We start from the raw sequence: 21586 nt of genomic DNA on the forward strand, positions 1-21586 counted from the left end.
CTGGTATCCTTCCCTGCATACTACAGCATTATGTTTTTTTTTGTTTGTTTTTTTGCTAACCTTGGAGGCTTTCCTTAAAGTGGCTTTGGTAGTGTGCTCCAGGTTTAAGGCACACATGAACTCTCAAAGAGAAACAGAACTTGACATTCAGGACATTTACACATATAAAGTATATTGAAGAGGTAATAATAAACTGGATTGAGAAATGTTGAACTGAACAAAAAAAAAAATGTAGCAGGAGATGAAAGAAATATAACATAAAACAATAATATGTCACTGTAGTGGTCCTAGTATTCCTATCTCAGATTAATAATTGTGAGCAGTGTTGATGAAAGAAATAATAATAATACATGCTTAAGATTTTTGTCTCGCTACGTTGAGTTAATAGATTTGGAGGATGAAGTATTGTAGGATGAATTGCTGGTATCTCACTGCAAAGCATCATGGATCAGTAGTTTGCTCTTGCTGTGCCCTCTCCTCCGGTCTCACTGTGGGCACTTCTCCATTTTAAAAATAGGGTCTCTATCAAACCAAGAAAATGCTAAATACCAAACCATGTCCTCTTTTTTTTTTTTTTTCCCCATTTTCAAATACCTTTGCTCCTAGCAGATTCTTTGACATTATGCAACAGACAAAACTCAAGGCATTTATGGCCCTTTCTAATGTGGATTTTTACATGATTATTTGCCATCCAAATGACTTGAATATTCATTGTTTTTGAGTGGAAGTAGAAAAAAGAAAAGAAAGAAAGAAAGAAAGAAAGAAAGAAGAAGAAAAGAAACATTGATTGATTTGAATGAATTCAAGAACAAACAAGTATTATGAGAAGGATTTCCTTTTGTGTATGTAAGAGTTTCTTTTGCTTAGAGCATGTAGTTGATGGAAGTACAGACATACAGTGGCAAGAACAAGTTTGTGAACCTTTTAAAATATTGAATTCAATTCACATTTATTTGTATAGTGCTTTTCACAATACATATCATGGTTGCACTTTATTTTACAGTACGTGCACTTACGTGTACTTACATTGTACTTACCTAAGAAAGTATTGGGTAATATAAGGTAACTACATGGGTTAAGGTTAGGTTTAGGGGTAGGTTCACAGAACCCCAGCTTTACAGAAAATGAAGATTTCTACATTACAATTTAGAGTAATCTGTTATCAGAGGTGACTGTGACAGAGAGTTCTAAGATAATACAAATCATGCAGTTAGCTAATATCATGTTGTGTGTGTGTGTGAGTGTGTGTGTGATCATAATGATTACAATATATAGAGAATTTGGCAGATAATTCCGGCAGCTCTGCCTTAAGCGTCCCCCGCAGGACAGTGACACTGCCTTTCCACCAGACCAGCACTAAGATCAGTCCATGGTGGGCTCTTGGAGCAAGGTAGGTGTCTCAACACCATTACAGCCACAAGATCTAGAAGCAAATCTTTCTGATGTGGTGGCCCTTACTTCAGCGCTTCGTTTTACAGCCCTTACTTCATCATACAGAGGCAAGGTGGAGGGTTGCGGCCAATCTTAAACCTGTGAGTACTGAATAGGGCCCTGCACAAGCTCCCATTCAAAATGCTGACGCAGGAACACATTTTGGCATGTGTTCAATGTCAAGATTTGTTTGCTGTGATAGACCTGAAGGACGCATACATTCACGTCACAATTGTCCCTTGGCCCAGACAGTTCCTACAGTTTGCCTTTAAGGGATAAGCAGAACAGTACAAGGTCCTCCCCTTTGGGCTGTCCCTGTCACCTCACGTGTTGACAAAAGTCACAGAGGCTGCCCTTGCCCCGCTAAGGGAAGTGGGCATTCACATCCCCAATTTTCACGACGACTAGCTGATTCTAGCTCACTCTCGAGATTTATTGTGTGCACACAGGGACCTGGTGCTCAGACACCTCAGCCGATTGGGGCTTCAGGTCAAGTGGGAAAAGAGCAAGCTCTCCACAGTGCAGAACATCTCTTTTCTCGAGATGGAGTTGGACTTAGTCACTATGATGGCGTGTCTTACGAATGAGTGTGCTCAGGCAGTGCTGAACTGCCTGAAGTCATTCAGGGGAAAGACAGTAGTTTCACTGAAACAATTCAGAGGCTCCTGGGGCATATGGCATCCTCGGCAGCGGTTATGCAGCTCAGGTTGATGCATATGAGGCCGTTTCAGCACTGGCTTCAGACTCGAGTCCCGAGAAGGGCATGTACTCATCATGTGGTTATCACGCCGATCTGTAGCTGCATGTTCAGCTCTTGGACAGACCTTGCATTTCTAGGGGCAGGGGTTCCCTTAGAACAAGTGTCCAGGCATGTTGTTGTCACAACAGCATCCAAGACAGTTTGAGGTGTTGTATGCAATGGGCTCCTGGGGCCCGTTCTTCGTACGTCGCTAACTCAGTTAGCTGGATTTGATTGATGACGATTTGGCATGGTCTTGGATTGTTCGGTTCTTCGACACTTATCGTGGACTTGCTGTTATAGCAACAGGTCCGTAAGTTCAAACCTGCTCTGGAGCAGGCTTATTTCATGTAAACAGGATTTGATCGCATCTTTTTAAGTAGAATTGATACTTAAATTAATACTTAATCTGTCCCAGCCATTGCTACTTTCTTACAAACGTACCCTAATGTGAACCAGGGAAAATAATAATGATTTAAAAATAAATTTACAAATAATATTATAATGTTGAGTAGTCTATCATAATATAGACACCACCAGTTTTACTCATTGAGAGATTTATTTGTGAGGAAATAATTACCTAATAATTTTATTGGAGTCTTACACACATGATGTGGGCTACAGTTAGTCTATGCCATGCATGCATTAATTTGAATGGTGACGCTATTATGGGAGTGGCCTGATGCAGCACAGGAGATGCAGATAACTTGATCTTGACCCTTAAGAAACTTTAATTAATGCTGTCACAATCTGCTTTAAAGTTGAAATGAAATTAATTGCTAATTACAACATTGAAATGAAAATGTAAAGCCTGCACAAATAGGAAATCGTGAATATAGCCTAAATAATGGGAGTCATGTAAAAAAAAAAACAGTACACATTTCATTTATCTATTATAACTTTTATGTTCTTTTTTTTTTAACTTGGTTTTTTTCTTATAAAAGGTGCAGAAATTTGTCGAGTTTTTTGTCAGGTGTCTTTTTTAATTATAATATCTTGACGCCAGCCAATCGCTGCGTTGCTGATCGTGGTTTCGAGTATCGATACATTTGCCTTTTTCAAGGAACGCATGAACGGGCAGTAATCGCAGATAATTTAATCTAGATGTTTTAATCCAGTCCGCAAATTCGTTTGAAGAACCAAATTAGCCAGAGTTCAGTTATCACGATTAAAAGATCTGGCATCTGTCAAATCATCTCAGATGTATTAAGCGAGGTACGAAGAACGGACCCCTGGATGGGACCTCGACTGCATTGGCATATCAACTGCCTCGAGTTGCTAGCAGGTTTGCTAGCCCTGTGGAGGTTTCGGCCATTGATCCAGGACAAGTACGTGTTGGTCCGGATAGACTTGGTTCACAGAGCTCACACTCCTCATGACAGCCCTTCCCTGCCAAATTCCCCAGAGGAAGGACCTTCTTTTTCAGGGCCAGGTCACAATTTAGCACCCATGTAGTCTTGCTGGGCCTACAGAGAGCTCCTTTTGAGCCCGTGGAGTCATTTAAGTTGAGTGTCCTCTTGAAGACAGCCCTCCTGACCACACTAACTTCCATCAACCTGCAGGTGTTCCCTGTCAGTGAAACGTGCCTATAGTTTGCTCTGGCATACTCTCACATGATCCTGAGACCCTGGCCAGGCTACGTACCCAAAGTTAGGGATCAACAACATTCCCACAACTCCATTTAGGGATCAAGTGGTGAGCTTGCAAATGCTACCTTGGGACAAGGCAGACCTAGCCTTGTCGTTGCTGTGTCCAGTACTGTGTGTTGCATGTTTACTTGGACTGCACGGAGAGCTTTAGATGCTCTGAGCAGCTCTTTCTCTGTTTTGAGGGACAACAGAAGGGGAAGGCTATCTCTAAACATGGGCCTTGGCATATCAGGCCAAGGGCACGCTGTGCCCCCAAAAGTGCGAGCAAATTTACAATCTCCAGGTTGAGCCAGTTTTGTCCCATGTGTTATCAGTTCTGTAATGAAATATGTCATGAAGCATGCCCTTTCAGGTCATCTCGTATACTTTGGCTAGGTGCTCCATATGTAGTGATTCCCTGTTGTCAATCCTATATGATGTATTTTCCATGATATGGTTTCCCTGACAGTAAACATGTATCTTCTCCTGGTCAGAGCTCTGCACTGCCACCAGTCACTGTGTTGTAGAGCTCCTCCCTTTTCAGGTAGGACCTACCACAGAGACTTCTTTCCATGTGTGGTACTTCCTGGTTGGTAAGTCCATGTGTGATGTGATGTATTCTCCATGTTAACCTCCCTTTGGGCAGGAAGTCGTCTTCGTAGTGTTCTTTTTTCTGCATAGAAAAAACAGTGCTTTCCCCAGCGCTAACTTCTGGCTGACGCAACATATTCCCACATTCCTTACTGCCCCCTCGTGGTATGGGGGATGACTTTGCTTACATGGGGTGTTGGGAAGGTCACGATGTTGCGAGTGCTTTTGTTGCCCGGCACACAGCAGCTTGACAACATCTGCACTGTCAAAACCATGTAACATGGTTTAGCTGGTTGTGGCATTTTCCCTAAGGACGCTTAGTGTCAATAAATCTGCGCGACGTCAAAGTGACTGACAGATAGTCTTGGTTTTGATCTGGATCAAATTATAGATTGTGTTGATGAAAACTTTTTAGTAAGATTGGGATACCTTTGATAAAAAAAAAAAAAAAAAAAAAAACAGGAATATTTTGATCCTAGCATAAGTGTGGCTTTCAGGAAAAAAAAAAAAAATGTAATAAAACTTATAATTGGCTCTTGATTAGTTTAACCGCTATAGCCATAAAGTATTTAAAGTATACATTGCTCTACCAATTAAGCCTTCCAGTCAATTAAAAAAAGGAAAAAAAGTCTATATAAATAATCCCCCAAATAGCTGTCAATAGCAAACAAAATAATATTTATTATATTAATTACAATGACTCCATCATTATAGATCAACCAGTCAAAGGTAGTTTTTAACAACTACATCTCTGATTCCACATCCAGTCAGTTCCTCAATCTGAGAAAATGCCAGGTTAGTCTGGGTATTCATCAGCAGGCTCATGTGGATCATTATCATTATCTTCATCACAGAGAGGGATATTGTGCCTGGTAGCAATGTTTTGTACAGGCAAATACAGGCAAGTATTGTTACATGCTCCCTGTGGTTCCACTCGCAAGTAGTTAAGGCATGCAAAGCGACTTTTGAGAACTCCATTTAAGCGATCAGTCTTCTTCAACATCTTGTTTTGCAATGAGCAGTGCTGAAGTGTGCTTGCTCAGGTATGTTTGCTGCAAGAAAAGGGGACATCAGCCATGGTAGGAGTGGATAGGCACTGTCTCCTAATATTATGTCACCTGGTCTGTTGGTTTGGAGCTCTCTGTATCAAGCATTCTCCCCCAGGATACGTACATCATGGACAGACCCAGGCCACCTCACAACGCAGTTTGTGATGATGAGGTTAGTGTCACCCACAAGTTGTATGTTGATGCTGAGCCTTTCGATTGACATACTCCCACTCCCTCTCATGAGGAGCTTGTATGTGCACATGAGTGCAGTCAATAACCCCAATAGTATTGTGCATGTTTCCTAAAAGAAAAAACTTGTACTTGGTCTGGGTAATCTTGTCATCCTTTGAAAATGAAACAAATTGATTGATCAGGCTGGTCAATGCGATTGACAGAAATTTCATCATATCACTGACAGTTGATTTGTCCACTCCTACATTGTCACCAACAACTTGGTAGAAAGTCCAAGTTGCATAAAAGTGCAAAGCAATGAGGACCTGTTCTTCCACAGACAGAGCGTGACTCCTTCGGGTTCTGCATTAAAGTTTTGACCTAATAAGGTCTGCAATGTACCTAATATCAGAATTCCCAAAGTGAAACCAAGCGTACCAATTCCTCAGGGGTGTACTGCTCCAGTGGTTTTGTACGCTCAACATACACCCTTAGACGAAATGCTCTCCTACCAAACTATTGAGGGCAATGGACAATACCTGCCATGTCAGTGCCTCTCTGTAAGTCCTCTGAGAAAGGCTGAATGAGATTACTGTGTGACTGGTCTTTTCAAACACATAACCAGTAAACATCAATTAGCTGATGTGCTTTGGCTTCACGGTTGCAGAAATCCATGCACTGCTTGAGGATGTTTATGGGTGTTACCATTATGCCTCAGTAGTAGGAAGTTTTAATTCTACTAAGGGTGGAGAAGTGACTAACAAAAAGAAAAAAGATATTTGGGATGAAATTACCCAAAATGTGAATGTCATGGGGTGTGACCAGTAGAGGACTACAGAGCAAGTGAAATTTAGATGGAAAAATCTGAATGCCAGGGTGACAAAGGACCATGCTGAAGGAAAAAAAACACCCAAACAGGAAACAGTCCCTTTAGTAGAGGTGATTACACAGATCTGGTTCTTGACATTATTGGAGGTAGAATCTCACAAGCTCTGCATGGGATTCAAGGTATTGTAAGGGACAGTGAGTCCATGATTGTTGAGGAAAGTGACACAGTTCCTTCTAATGCAGGAGGAGCATTTATTCTGGATCTCAGCCCTGTTATTAAGGAAGAAAGTGGATCCTCACTGGTAGAGCCAGAAGTTATTGCCACAGGACAGAAGCATTCTTCGCCAAACAAAGATGATGTTGTCTATAAATCACTTGTTAAACAAGAAACTGAGAGAGCGGAAGTGCAGATTCATCTGGCAGATGAACAAATCACTCTTACCCAACTACAGCAAACCAAAGCCAGACTTGAGATCCAACTTCTAAAATCAGAGCTTCAAAAAGCTGGTCTCTCTACAAATGAAGAGCTCTAAACATTCTTTATTTTGTTAACTATTGGACATTTAGCCTCTTTATGATTTTAAACACGTTTCAGCACAAAAGTAAAATGGATTGCCTGATCCTAGATAGCAAAACATGGGATTTCTAAATCCACATCATTCTGATCCAGATTAAACTCTTTGAACAACTGGCCCCTGCTTACTATTGTAACCTCTATTCTCTGATGGAGGGAATGAGATGTTGTGTCCTTCCTGCCACAACACTGAATTACCCGCTGAAATGGCCGGGACACTGTCTTGGCTCCTCAGCACAAACCTAAATGAGTGGATACATGTCATCTCCTTTTATACCCGAATATCCCGGGAAATGGCCCTTGCAAATTCATCTCGTCAATTCTCATTGGCCTTTTTTTTTTAAAGTATCAGAGGTGTTTGGGGCTCCCAGGTGGGACCCCTAGTGTCAGTACATTAACAGAACATCTCCTTCCCCCCAATCAGCGAATGGAGTTTACAATAGTAAACAAGACGTTAGACTTATTTTAAGCCCAACTCAGTCAACCCTATTTGAATAATACTGAACTACTTCAAAGTGCATTTCTTACCACATCCAAACTTGGACTAAAACACATCTTTCACATCAACTGTAATGCACCTTTCTAATGACAGTGTATTTATATTAATTAGTGGATTGTTCGCAGTGACCTTTTGGGTGCTAATGTTTGACTCTCATAGTGTCACAGCTTATAACATCTCAATATTATGCCACAGGCTTAGGGAGTAGCTGCAGATAGGATACAGACTGAACAAAGAATGCATCATCATACAAATATATGTATGAAGTGGAAATCTGAAGAATGATATGCAACTTCTACAGCTAACTGCTGTACTACAGTAACTACAGTATTATGCAACTTAAGACCAAAAACACATTCTGTGTGATCATCCCATTACACCTGACACTCAGAAGACAAAGAAAAATGTTGTCAAATTGGACAGATATAATGAAAATAAAATGCTTCTCCATCCTCATCCAGGTGAATGTAGAAAATGGCACAGTGTTTAAAGGTCATTTCTGATTACTGACATCACAGTATTTTGCCGCTCTCCACTCCGGAGGAAATATTTCCGCTCCGCTCACATGCTCTGATGTGAACTGTTCCTTTAAGTAGGTCCATGATCTTACTCACAAATCATTAGGAAGATAAGTTTTGTCACGCTAGTCACTGGCTTGTGTAAGATGTCATGCATGTAAGATACATACAGTTTCACACACATCAGCACATGTGAATCTGCATAAAATCACTGACAACATTCACAGACTTTGAAAAGATACATGAATCCTCACGCACCAAACAAACACACACACACCCCACATATGAGAAGGAAGTTTAGGACAGGTCATCACTGGAGGCACAGTGAATCAGAGCTGTGATGTAGTGTGATGTAGTGAGATGCGTGCTCTTCCTGTCTGTCAGTGTGTTTTACATCTTCGTTCGCTGATGTGGGGATGACAGCGCTCGGACCACCCATCCTCCATCCCTTTTGACGTCAGCCCTCATCTGAGTCAGAGCAAACCAACAGTCTCTCCTCATGGATAAAAGCTACACACATATGGAAAAAAAAAAATTCTATAAGTATTTGTATTGGTTTTGCTCTTATTGTTAATTAATAATTATGTTATTGAAACATTATGTGTCTATTATGCACAAATAGATATGAGTTATAGAAAGCCTTATTAGATTAATTATATGATTTGAAATTCGAAATTTAGCCTGTCTCCTGCATCCAGCAATTCTTTTGGTATCCCTCCTCTACCTCAACTCCACTTTCACGTCTAATTATTATCAAATTGGTTTAAATCCAGGTCTTCACTTTGAACTTGGGTCGACTCATGTCTCAAGCTTGAGTCCTCCATCGTGGACAGTGAGCAAAATGTGTGTACCTTCTCTTCCATTCAAGTATAATATATGACTTCATGACCACCAACATTAAAGCAATAGTCATTAGCCACATTTCCACCGTCGGGCCAGTGCCTTTCAATGGGCCGGGCTGGGCTAATAGCCTCGGACCTGTAGCACCGAACCCAAAATCATGCTGCGTTTCCACTGTTGATTCACTAAAACCCACTCGTAACACACCTCTCTGGAACAACGTCACACAACCCCAACATTTAACTAACAAATGGAAGTTTTATCAAAAAAAATAATCAGAAAGAAATCACTGGAAACTAGCGAGACTGCAAAACAAAATAAAAGTGGCCATTTGTTGGCATTTTTGTTTACTTTGTTTAAAAACCAAGCATTGATGTTTTACCTCAGTTTTACAATAATGATACATTGATCAGAATTAATTAATTTGTGTCAAGATTACACATTAGTCACACAGAAATAAAGTGGTATTTACCGTTATTTCACAAAAGAGGATACACATGCTTATTCAGTTGCATGATAATTTCTACATATTTTCCACCAAAAATATGACCTGAGCAGCTTTAGCACTCTCCAGTGGTAGTCCCAAAAGTTATATTTTCAGTCAGAGAAACAGAGGAAGCTCCCCAAAAAACAGAGTTGCTTTATTTTATGACATGAGCAGAGCTAAATATGAATATCAGACAGTCTGGTATAAAGAGACGAGATGTACTGACAGATAAAATAAATACACGATTGTGAAAGCCTATATGATTTGTCTGATTTCTTCAAGCAGTCGTATTTACCATGTTTACTATGGTAATAGCACACATAGTCTTTTGCATTGCATATAAATATTTCACATTGGATCACAAACAGAAGTTATTTCTAACACTCGCTGCTGTTTGAAAGTGAGTTTTGAGCTAAAATGATTTTAAAAGTCTTTAATGCTGATGTTAGCTGGTATATGAAATCATCCTCCAGACTCAGAAAAACTCAGCCTTTATTCAAGCCCAAGCTGGCCCGCTTTGGACCAAGGTATTCAGCGGGCCAAAAAACCCTGGCCGTTGGCCCAGAGGAAGCCCCAACGAGGCACTATCAAGCCCCGGAAGTGACAATAGAAATGCGACTGGCCCTGGCACACTGCAATAACTATAGTGACAAGAATAACAGTATCAGCAGCATGTAATACATTAACATTTTCACATGCATTAACATGCAAAAAATTATTCTGAGAGTTGTCATGACTGAACTATAGGTCAATCTGTGTTACTATGTTAACTCCTTTGTACCAAAGATCAGATTTCCCTCGTTTGAAGCATACTAGATTGTTTTGGGAACATTCGCAAATCATGCTGGATAACATAGATCCTCAAGTGTTGTCTATCCCACATGAGTGTATATGGTCATTAAAGCAAAAAGGGGACATGCAAAACATGAAGACAATCTTAAAATCATTTTGATTTTTTGACTCGGATGTTCTACTGATAAAATAATTTGTAATGTGGACAAAACATTTAATAAGAAAAAATTAAAAATAGGTATTTCCACTTTTAGACCCAATTGTGTCTGTTTATGACATCAGTGAGGTCATTCAGTTGATGTCAGTTCCTCTGCTTTTACTAGTCTGTGAGAGAAATGTTAGCACAGAATCTAGAGCACTGGTCATATTAAGCACTGTGGTCTCTCTCTCTCTCTCTCTCTCTCTCTCTCTCACACACACACACACACACACACACACACACACAAACTTGGTTTAAGTGTGACTCGTCAGAGTCTATCACTCCCCATTACAGCCCAGTGGTCTGCTGCGTATGCTGCGTGCATGGCTGGACCCCAAAACAGAGAATGTCAAGTGCGATAAGAGTTAGTGTATGTTCATATGCTATGAAACACTGCCTGGTCCAATTGCCCTCAGAATGCTACACGGCCTGTGGCCCTTGCTCAACTCTACAGAACATCTCGCTCGTAAACTGTGACCACAACTCCTTCACAGGTTCTTCACATACCTAGAGCATTTGAAAATCAAGCTCTTTCTTTCTTTTAAATATCTCCATGAACTATCATTCAAAAGAATTCCAAAGAATATTTTTAAATAAGAATTTTAAAAAATCAGTGCTAATGTTTAATGAATTATGCATTAATTTTGTATTGTACAAAATTGATGCATAATTAATGGAACCACTATTGTAGCCTAAGTTAAGGAGAGAGGACGCTGGACAATTGTGGCTGGTGCTTCTCCATCAACACATTAAAACTGTTTGTTTGTTTTAATGTGTTGTATCAGCTTGATGTTGCTCGTGTGGTGCTCTGCTGCTTTCTGACCGCCTAGACTTTTGTCTTCTAGAATATAGATCCTACTCGCTTTTATACTGGAACTATTTGGAGTTTATGGCAAGATTAATTTTGATTACCTGTACTTCATCATGCTATACTCTGCCATGGAACTTTTACAGCTCGGTCATTCAGCACCGCCTGCTACTAGTGTTTTGGAAACATTGCAATCACATCTTCTTCGCCGGCCAAAATACGTTTATTGAGGCTCTCGCCGGAACCTGCGTACTAACGTTGTGCCTGTCCTGCTAATTTCTCCTACCACCAGAAGTCTTCTGTATCTAGTGGAGGTGTCTGCCTTGACACAGTCATGTTTGCGCATCTGAACACTCACTCTATAAACAATAAAGCGGCTTCAATATGTCACACTGTTGTGGACAAAGAACTGGACTTTTTCTGCCTCTGTTAAATGTGGCATCAGACAAATGACTATTTCAATCTAAATATGTGTGCTCTGCCTGCACTTATATTGACTGGCCGCATTCCTCCGGTAGAGGTGGTGGTCTTGCTTCTCATCGCCTTGCTTTTCATCATTTGAATACTTGCCATTTAAATTGAATGGTCTCTCACCAGTTATTGTCTATCATCCTCTAGGGCTGTCACAATATTGTAATACCGCGCTATTGATGAGCGAAACGCAGAGGAATGCAAGAACTGCAGCAACCGCGATATTTGCGTGTTTTTTTTTTCTCGTAAGGTTATGCCCTTCTCGTGCATGTGTACTGAAGTTAGTAATGATAACATAATGTGTACCATGGTGATTTGTACAGAGGCTCTATAGATTTGCACTTAACAAGCCAACTGAGTGAGTGCGATTACCTGCGTTTTAGGAAAATCACTGATATTTGACCGTCTTAGTCATACTATTAGTGACTTACCAGTTATGGCCTCCATTGACCAATATAACACTGCTTTTACATCTGTTCTGGATGAGTTTGCCCCTCTGAAAAAACATGTTGTTTCTTTTAAGAGATCATCTCCTTGGTATACACCTGAATTACGCCATATGAAGACTTTAGGCAGGCAGTTAGAGCGGAAATACAAAAAGAACTGGCCTAAAAGTTCATATATAAATGTTTGATCAACATCAGATTGAGTATCATAATGCTCTCAAAGCTGCAAAAGTGGCATATTATTAGTAGTGACATCTCTAATCCCAGAGTTCTGTTTAGAACAGTCAATAATCTTTTTAAACCTCCTATTAACATCAATTGTTCCACCACTAAGCAACTGTAATGAGTTTCTCAATTATTTTTCATCCAAAACAGAGAATTTTTATAGCACTATTACCTGTGATGATGCTTTTGAACTTGAGTCGCATCCTCCTAATTTCTCTGGTCTTCTTTTTTCAAGTTTCAATGCTGTTGATTTTGATTTTATTTCCAAACTTGGTTTGTCAATGATTTCAACTACTTTTGTACTTGATCCCCTCCCTACTACTGTTTTGAAAAATTGTCTGCCAGTTATTGTACTCCACTACTATTGTCAATGCTTTACTCAATGCAGGGACTGTCTCTCCTGCTTTAAAGATGGCAGCAGTGACACCAGTTCTTAAAAAGCCTGGGAGTGATACTGCTGTTACTGTATGTCTAATTATCGGCCAATTTCAAACATATAATTTCTGGCAAAAGTCCTTGAGCGTGTGGTTATTGGCCAACTCCAAACCCATCTTTATACAAATAGCCTACTAGAAATTTTTCATTCTGGGTTTAGGTCTGGACATGGTATAGATACTGCTCTAGTCAGGTCCTGAATGACCTCCTCATTATAGCTGATTCTGGGGCATGTGGCGATTTGATTTTGTTAGCTTTTAATGCTGCATTTGACACTACGTCACAGCATATTATTGGACAGATTATGTAGGTGGATTGGTCTGTCGGGTACTGTTTTGAACTAGTTTGAATCTTACCTCTCAGATCGCCCCCAATTTGTTTATATGGGTACTAATAGATCTCAGACTGTGCCTTTGTGTCAGGGTGTCCCTCAGGGGTCAGTTTTGGGTCCTGTTTTATTTAGTTATCTGTTAGATGTCTCTGGGACAGATTATTCAGAAGTATGGCCTGAGCTATCTCTGTTATGCAGATGACACCCAGATTTATATTAGCACTCAGCCTGATCTAACTTCCTCCTCTTCTCTCTGCCTGTTTGTTGGAAATTAAGGCGTTGATGAAACACAATTTTCTCAAGCTAAATTGTTCCAAAACCATGTTCTATTAATTGGCACTCCTTCTGATATTAAAAAGTGCAATGATTGGCACTCCTTCTAATATTAAAAAGTGCAATGATTTTAAAATTTCAGTTGACAATACCCAAATGTCCCCTTCTGTCCAGGTGCGTAACTTGGGCATAATTTTTTACTTTTAATTCTCATTTTAAAAACAAAAGTTTGCTTTTTTCCATCTTTGGAACATTGCTCGCATTAGACCATTTCTCTCCAGGCCTGATGCTGAGAGGCTTATCTATGCCTTCACCACATCGAGGCTTGATTATTGTAATTCTCTCTTTGCGGGTTTACCTGCAAGTTCTATTAAGAAGTATATACAAAACTCAACCACCCGTGTTTTGACATACACATCCTCACGCAATTGCATTGGCTTCCAGTTCAATCACGTATTGATTTTAAAATTCTGATTTTAACATACAAAGCAGTACATGGATTGGCTCCAGTTTATGTCTGTGATTTGGTTATTCCATCCATACCCTCTCGCTCTCTCCGCTCTCCTGGCTCTCTCTCTCTCTCTCTCTCTCTCTCTCTCTCTCTCTCTCTCTCAGTCACGTTGTCAACTAAAAACTATGGGGGGAGGGCCTTTTCCTTCAATGCCCCTAAGTTATACCTGCATCTATTAGGAATGCTACATCTTTGAATTGTTTTAAGAAACTTCTCAAGACACATCTTTTTAGTCAAGCTTTTAATTTATAATTTATTACTATGTGTTTTTTGATATAATGTATTTTTGCTTGGTTTGATTTGTTATTTTATTTTGTACGTTGTAGCGCTTTGAGTTTGAGAAAGGTGCACTATAAATGTATTATTATTATTTATTATTAATTTCATTGAGATTTACTTATAATATTAGTTCAGTGTTTTGTTGTTTTTGTTGTTTATCCAAAAAAGTATAAATTGAGTACTAAAAACAACTTTCAATCCATTTTCCCCCTCTCTGATCGAAATGTTTCTTTTTGGAGCAACTTGCCCTTTAAAGGGTTATGAAATGCTAAAGTACTTTTTTCTGAAATTTTAACAAAGGTGTTTGTGTTGCACATCACAGAGGCATTATCATTCCTTCATTTTAATTGTGGGAGAAAAGTGGTTCATTTTGAATGTTTTTGCACTATTTACATCTTCCGGATTTAAAATCTTCATCCTGCCAACGTCACATGATGTGACATTTTCTCACATTATATCGTATATCAATGACTCATCTGTGTCTCATAGTTAATTATTCATGAGACTGTGTCCTTAGAGAAGACACTTCTCTTAATTATTCAGGACAGCACATGTTGCCTTCCTATGACAGACTCTTCAAACTATGAGATCACTTTCATGGATTGTTTTATCTTTGTAAAAATTTGTGGAAAAGGATCTACCTCCTTTTGTGCATTTTGAAATTTCAGTACCATAAACAGGCCATGATTTTGCAACTGTAGTAGCCATGATGGATTATAGCACAGAAAAAGACTGCATAAATTATGCAGAGCTAAGCCATTCAAGACTTTGTAAGTAATTAGCAGAATTTTAAAATTGATATGAAACCTGATAGGTAGCCAGAAATGACAAAATTGGACCAATGTGATCATATCAGTCATCTTGGTTAAAATAAGCACTATTTATGCTGCATTTTAAACCAACTGGATCCTATTTATAGCATCAGCAGGACAACCACCCAGTGATGTATTACAAAAATACAGTCTGGAGTCATAAATGCATGAATTAGTTTTTTTGTTTTTGCATCAGAAACAAGTATGTGTTGTTTAGCAATGTTTATAATGACTATTAAAAGACATTTTGGTATCAAGCATAACACAGGTTTTTATCTGTAAAGAACGATCAAACAACAATTTCTAGCATCTTTTGTTCAGATGCATTCCTTAGGAGCTATAAAGCTGGGTGTTGTCAGCATAGCCATGAAAATTGATTCCATGTTTCCTAAAAATGTCCCAGAGGGAAAGCATACACAATGAAAAAAGGGGGCCTAATACCGATCCCTGTGGCACTCTGTACTTAACTTGACATCTCTTCATTTATAAAAAAACAAAATGATAGCAATCGGGAAGATAGGATCTAAACCATGCTAATGCCAGCCCACAAATGCCAACGTGACACTCAAGACTTTCCAACAAAATGTCTTGGTCTATGGTATCAAACACAGCACCAAGGTCTTACAACACAGGAGATGCAGCCATGGTCAGATGATATGAGCAGGTCATTTGTTACTCTGACATGCACAATGACCCTGAAAGACCCCAAATATAGACTTCTGTTTAAATCTGCTTCTCGCATATTTTTATCCTGTAAGAAGGAGATTTAGCCAACATCTGAAATTATGCTCCATTTTCCAAAATACCAAAAGTCTTCCATTAAGGGTGTGTTCACACTTGGCATGTTTGGTTCGATTAAAACGAAGCCTGGTGCGATTGCTCTGTTAGTGCAGTTCATTTGAACATGTGTGAACACTGCCATCCAAACCCTGCTGCGCACCAAACAACCTCGCCAGAGTTATCTGCTTCCAAACAAACTCTGGTGAGATTTGAATGCTATATGAACGCTACACGGACCAAAAGACATGTAAACAAACCAAAAACAGGAAGATGAGACCCTAAAAAGGACAAAATGCTCACGCATATCGTTTTTTTCTCATCATAGTTGTGATGTTGCCTATCACAGCTCAGCGTCAGAACCACATCTCTTCGCAGCAGATCGTTTGTGTGTGTGACAAAGGGATTCTTGCTGCTGTTTTGACTCTTTTATACATTTTATAAGCCCTTCACGAATTCTCAGCTGGTCAAAATACCACCATATGTAGGCTACACACATACAATGAGCGCATTTAGCCTAGCACACAGCATTGATTTGGATGTTCGGTAAGTTACGTCTCAAAATAGGCAATATGTAATAAACCAGTCATGTGTCCCTGTGCCTTTGGTTTCGGTATCTTTTGGTTCAGTGATAAAAAATGTGGGAGGAGCCAGGGGAAAGCCAGGAGCAGGAGGAGCCAGATGTTACCCCAGAAGCCAGCCAGGACGAGGCCCCAGGGTGTAGTCACAGGTGGGAGGAGCCATGGTGGAGTCAACTTGGTGGCAAACGACACCCTGGGGACGACCAACGGAGATGCAGCTGGAGATGGAGACCCAGATGGAACTGATGAGCCGACGAGACCACGCGCACCGATGGTCCTGGAGACCAAGGAGGAGCCATGGTGACGAGCGTCCGAGGAGGAGGCGGACATCCAGAGGGCAGAGGCTATGCCGGTGGGACCGAGGATGGAGGTGAAGCTGGAGGGAAGGTGGAGCCAGACGGAGCCGTAGGTGCAGGCAGGTCGACGACTGACCAAGGTGGAGCCGGAGAGATGAGGGAGCCCGGAGAAGCCGTATGGCCAATGGTGTCTTGTGGAGCCGAGGGAGGGAGGAGCCAGGGTGGAACCCAAGCGTCGACGGGCCGTGGTGGAGCAGGGGGCATAGAGGCTGGAAATGGAGACAGGGGATCCTCTGAGTGAGATGGAGCTGGTGGCCTGAAGACACTAGACATCTCTACCTGGCATGTGGAAGATGTAGAGCGGCTGAAGGTCAGTAGCGATGGTGGGGCTGAGGAACTGGCTGAAAGAGGAGGCGGGAGAGGGAGGCTGGGTGGGCATACAGGGAATTCAGGAGACATAGGAGATACAGAGAGCGCTGGAGAGTCAGGAGAAACTGGAGAAACATAGCGTTCAGACTTAGGGAACACAGGAGAATCAGGAGAATGGGAAATCACCTCTCCAAAAAAGTCAGTTAGGTCAGCCTCAAAAATACCTTTCAGTTCCTCAGAATATTTGCCAGGGATAGCAGTCATCTCAACCACAGCGGTGGTGTGGGCGGGGCTTTCATCCCAGCCCTCGAGCTCCACAAGCACTCCCTCAGCGTCGCATGGTGTTACCGGCTCGCGCACCTGGTCAGAACCTTGCTGTGAGGCAGGCTCCGGGACGATGGTACCATCCGACCTTGTCCTCGGTCCTGGCTCATCCATCGTGGCAGGCTGGCCTCCTTGGTCTGCGGTGGGCACGTGTAACATCTCTGTTACGACGATCGTCGGTGGTGGCTGAATGGCCTCTGGCAGTGGAGTGGGGCTGGTGGCGAAGTCATCCTCCGCGGGGCCAACGGTGAAAGGCGAGTTGTTACTCACCAGCACCCACTCCACGAATGCGGCGAAATCCTTCCGAGGACCACTCCCTGGGAGGTGTGCCTGGGACCGCTCGCTTATGCTGGAGATGTAAAACACACAGAGTGCGTTAGGCACGCCAACTCCAAAAAATCCCTGGTGTGTGATTCCAGGGAGCGGTCCCTCTACTCCAGGCATAGTAGGGCTACTGCAGGGTCCATAGTGACAGAGGAAGGAAAAAACTAAAAGAAACGAAAACGCCACAAAAACTGTTTTGGTCCATTCTTCTGTTACGTAACGTGTGTATATGAAGGCACAAGGACGAAGGAGAATACAAGGAGTAATATTTAATAACAGAAACAGGCAGGAACTCACTATACACAACTAAATATCAACAAGAACGGACGAAGAATGAGGGAAAAACACGGTATATATACACGTGACAAACAAAGGGAACTTAACAAGATAATTAACGGGACACAGGTGAACGAAATGACTAATTAAACAGATTGGGGGAAAACTAGGTCACAGAAAACACAAGACATGTGACACACATTTTATATTATTTTTGTATTTCTACAAAATAATTACATTAGAGACTGTTTATACTTAAAGCATAATTGACAACTCCATTTCCCAAGTGTTTTCAAGCAATGAAATAGCAAACACTAAGCAATAAGATGTTACTTTCCTTTATAAACATAGAATCAATATTTTTGTATTATAAAAATGACTTATTTCTGATAAAGATTTAAATTTCTAATAATATTCACAGTATGTAAGTTTTAATGCAGTTGCCGGAATCACTTTAGACATCACAGTTGAAATGAGTTAGCTTATGCTTATAAAGTTGACCTGTTCTGCCCTATTTGTTGTGCACTGGCTATGCAGAAAGTTGATACTATCACTGTTTCCTTCAACAGACCTGGCACGTGTGCAGTGAATGAGTGAAGAAGAAAGGTCTTCTTTTTTTTTTCGTGTTTCTTTCTTGTCCTGCATGCTTAGTTTCAAAACTCTGCTGGGTTAATTTAGCTAGAGGGGCCATCCACTGCCTAGACATGTCATTATTTCAACTCCCACATGCCTTTAAATGGACGGAAGCTCAAACAGCATCTCACAGCAGCTTGCTCTCTTTAGCACTCATAGTTATCTCATTTAGTTAAGAGATAAAACCCTGAATCAGGAGAGAGGCTGTGCCTCCTCAGACAATGAAGGTAAAAGCATAGTTATTATAGTGAAAACTCTTTGTCATCATTAATTAATTAAATGCCATTTCATTACTTTACTGCACAACACTATATTAGATGACTCACAATTTGTCAAACTATTTTGAGCACAAATTAAAGAAACAGTCAATTGTACTACATAAAAATCTTCCAAAAATGCATCTATATACTGAGAGTATCTTGTAGATCTGCATGCTTTCAGAGCACAGCTGGGTGTTTTAGTGCTGTATTGAGGTAAATGAATGCAGAAGAAGCTGGCGAGAGCAGCGTGTTCCTGCCGTACAGCGAGCCTTTGATGAGTGAATGGGAGAGTTATGTAACATCTTTAGCACACATGCCTGAGTGTGTGACTGCCAGAAGACGTCGCAAAGAGATGTGAGAGGAGAAACATTGCTGCTTAGATTGGCATTGGGTCACTTTCCTTATTAGAACTGTTCAGTGGAGCAGCACTAACTAGCTTTCTGAAAAACTAACGTCTCTTAGAGCATTGATCTGCTGTTAAATGATCAGCTGATATTTTGACTTTAAACATCATGTACATAATTCATTCATTGGTTAGGAAAAAAAACTGAATTATAAGCAAGATCAGAGAGACATGGGACATGCTGCCATCTCTGCTCATGGGCACTGCGAGCCATTTAAATTTTCACTCCAGAGCTACAGGAAAATGGCATTCTGACAATGCTGAACCCAATGGTAAAAGGTGCCTTGCTTTGTGCCCGGCAGGCTGATGACCCTAACCCTATTGTAACTATAGGCATAAATAAATCTCAATCAATGCAACTTGCATTTATCACAACTGACTGATGGCACCACAAGGTTGTGCACAGTTCCACTGCCTTCTAATCTCAAGTTGACAGTTTGACCAAGGGTTCATTACTAATTCTAAAACGTCACTTTAGAACTAGTAGTGAAGGAATGTTGAGTCCCTCCATTGAAACTCATTGTATTTTGTACAGTATTAGAGAGAGAGAGAAAGATCGCCTGAGCGAGCATTACCTGTGTCTGATATAACATTCATTCTTCAGGTCGATGTCCATAATATTATCTCCATTATAAAAATCCGTATTGAATGTCCGCCGAGGAAAGCAATCTTTGTATTTGACCTTTTTACAGCTAAGGGAATTTTTCATAACAGCGCTAAAACAACGTCCTTTGTTTACAAAAGTCCCTTTCAATTTAAAAGTCTCTTGCGACTCACTGACTCATTAACTCATTAAAGTTTGCTGCCATCTAATGGCGTATTAATGTAACTTTCATTCAATCCATATTACGCACTAATGGACCCTCTCTCAATACCAAATACAACATATTATTTATATAAAATAATATTTATTGAACAACAATATTTAAATTAACAACAATAGCCATTATAAATGACAAAAGGAAATAAACACAATTGTACAATTCAGTCGAACATACAAAAGCAGTGCTCTACAGGATGTAAGTTAAATATAGCCTTAATATTAAATTATTAAATTTAACATAGCACAATTCGATTTGCTCTGGAACAAGTAATAGATTAATAAGACCAAAGATTGCCGTTTTACGTACCCAAAATGAATTATATCTCATGTTTAACCACTATAAGACACAGCGGCAAATCCCCGAAGCACTGGCCAAGATGAAGCTGTTCTCAGCGGGTACACGAGCACTGAACGTCCCGTTGACGGCCTCCAGCTCGTATCTCTGGAAACTTGTAAAATAGGCACTGTGATTAAATATAAGTCACATATTTCAGGTCTAAACAACTACATTCTCACCTAAAAAACTACCTTAAAACTACAGTTTGTGGTACAACAAGGGTAGTATTCGTAAAAATTACGGTCGATTTGCTCGGCCACCATGTCAGTCGCTTCAAGCAGAGTGATACAAACGGTGAAAAGTTAGGAGTGCTGTTATCACTAAAATATCGCACGGCTATCAGCTAATCAGATTCGAGAACTAGAAAGAACTGTTGTATATATAGATGTATATATAAGAATGTTACGTTAGGTTCCTGTGATGGTATAGTGTAGGGAAGGACGATAGTATATTGAGTCAACATTTAGTTTCATATAAATCATTTTGTTCTTGTGAGGTCCAAGTAAAGGATCCCAAAAAGTCAAAGAAGAAAGGCTGGCTGGGTCACTCCAGGACACTCACAGAGTCACTCCTGCATTGTCTCGGCTCTGTGCTGAGGGTCATTGTCCTGTCGGAAGATGAACCTTCAGGCCAGTCTGAGGTCCTGAGCACTCTTAACCAGGATTTCATTAACAATATCTCTTTATTTTGCTGTTTAGCTTCTTCTTTTTACATACAAAGATTCTTTTTGTAGCCTTCCCCAGATCTGCACCTATCTCTGAGCTCTGTTTGCAGTTCTTTTGAACTCATGGTTTGGTTTTTAATCTTATATGCATTTTCATCTAATAGACCTTATATAGACATGTATGTGCCTTTCCAAATCATGTCCAATCAATTGAATTTCATCCAGACAGTTTTCTTTTCTTTCTTTTCTTTTTGCTGTATCATTATGTGGTATGAAGTGTAGAATGATGTGAAAAATAATTTAATGCATTTTAGACTGCAACATAACAAAATGTGAAAAAATGAAGTGAATAATTTCTGTGTATAACTATATCAAATTGAAAGGGAGGTTTATACATTTTAATCTCTACCATATTGTCCAAAACAATCCAGTCACTGCATCTATGAATCGATGAGTTTGAGCAAACGGCCAATGCTGAAAGATACGGCACAAGAGTGGATGGAGAATGACCGATAGGCAGAGACGCCTGCTGAAACCAAGCCTGACGCTGAGACGGGCTGACAGCTTCTGTTTGTGTGCATG

The 21586-nt window shown here is 40.4% G+C and overlaps 1 pseudogene; it reads right to left on the reverse strand.

The window, feature by feature from the left end:
- Positions 1-5185: 5185 nt before the first annotated feature.
- On the reverse strand, positions 5186-6094 carry LOC127505333 (putative nuclease HARBI1; annotated as a pseudogene).
- Positions 6095-21586: the final 15492 nt, after the last annotated feature.

This window comes from Ctenopharyngodon idella, chromosome 22, assembly GCF_019924925.1.
Source record: "Ctenopharyngodon idella isolate HZGC_01 chromosome 22, HZGC01, whole genome shotgun sequence".
NCBI classification, from domain to species: Eukaryota; Metazoa; Chordata; class Actinopteri; order Cypriniformes; family Xenocyprididae; genus Ctenopharyngodon; species Ctenopharyngodon idella.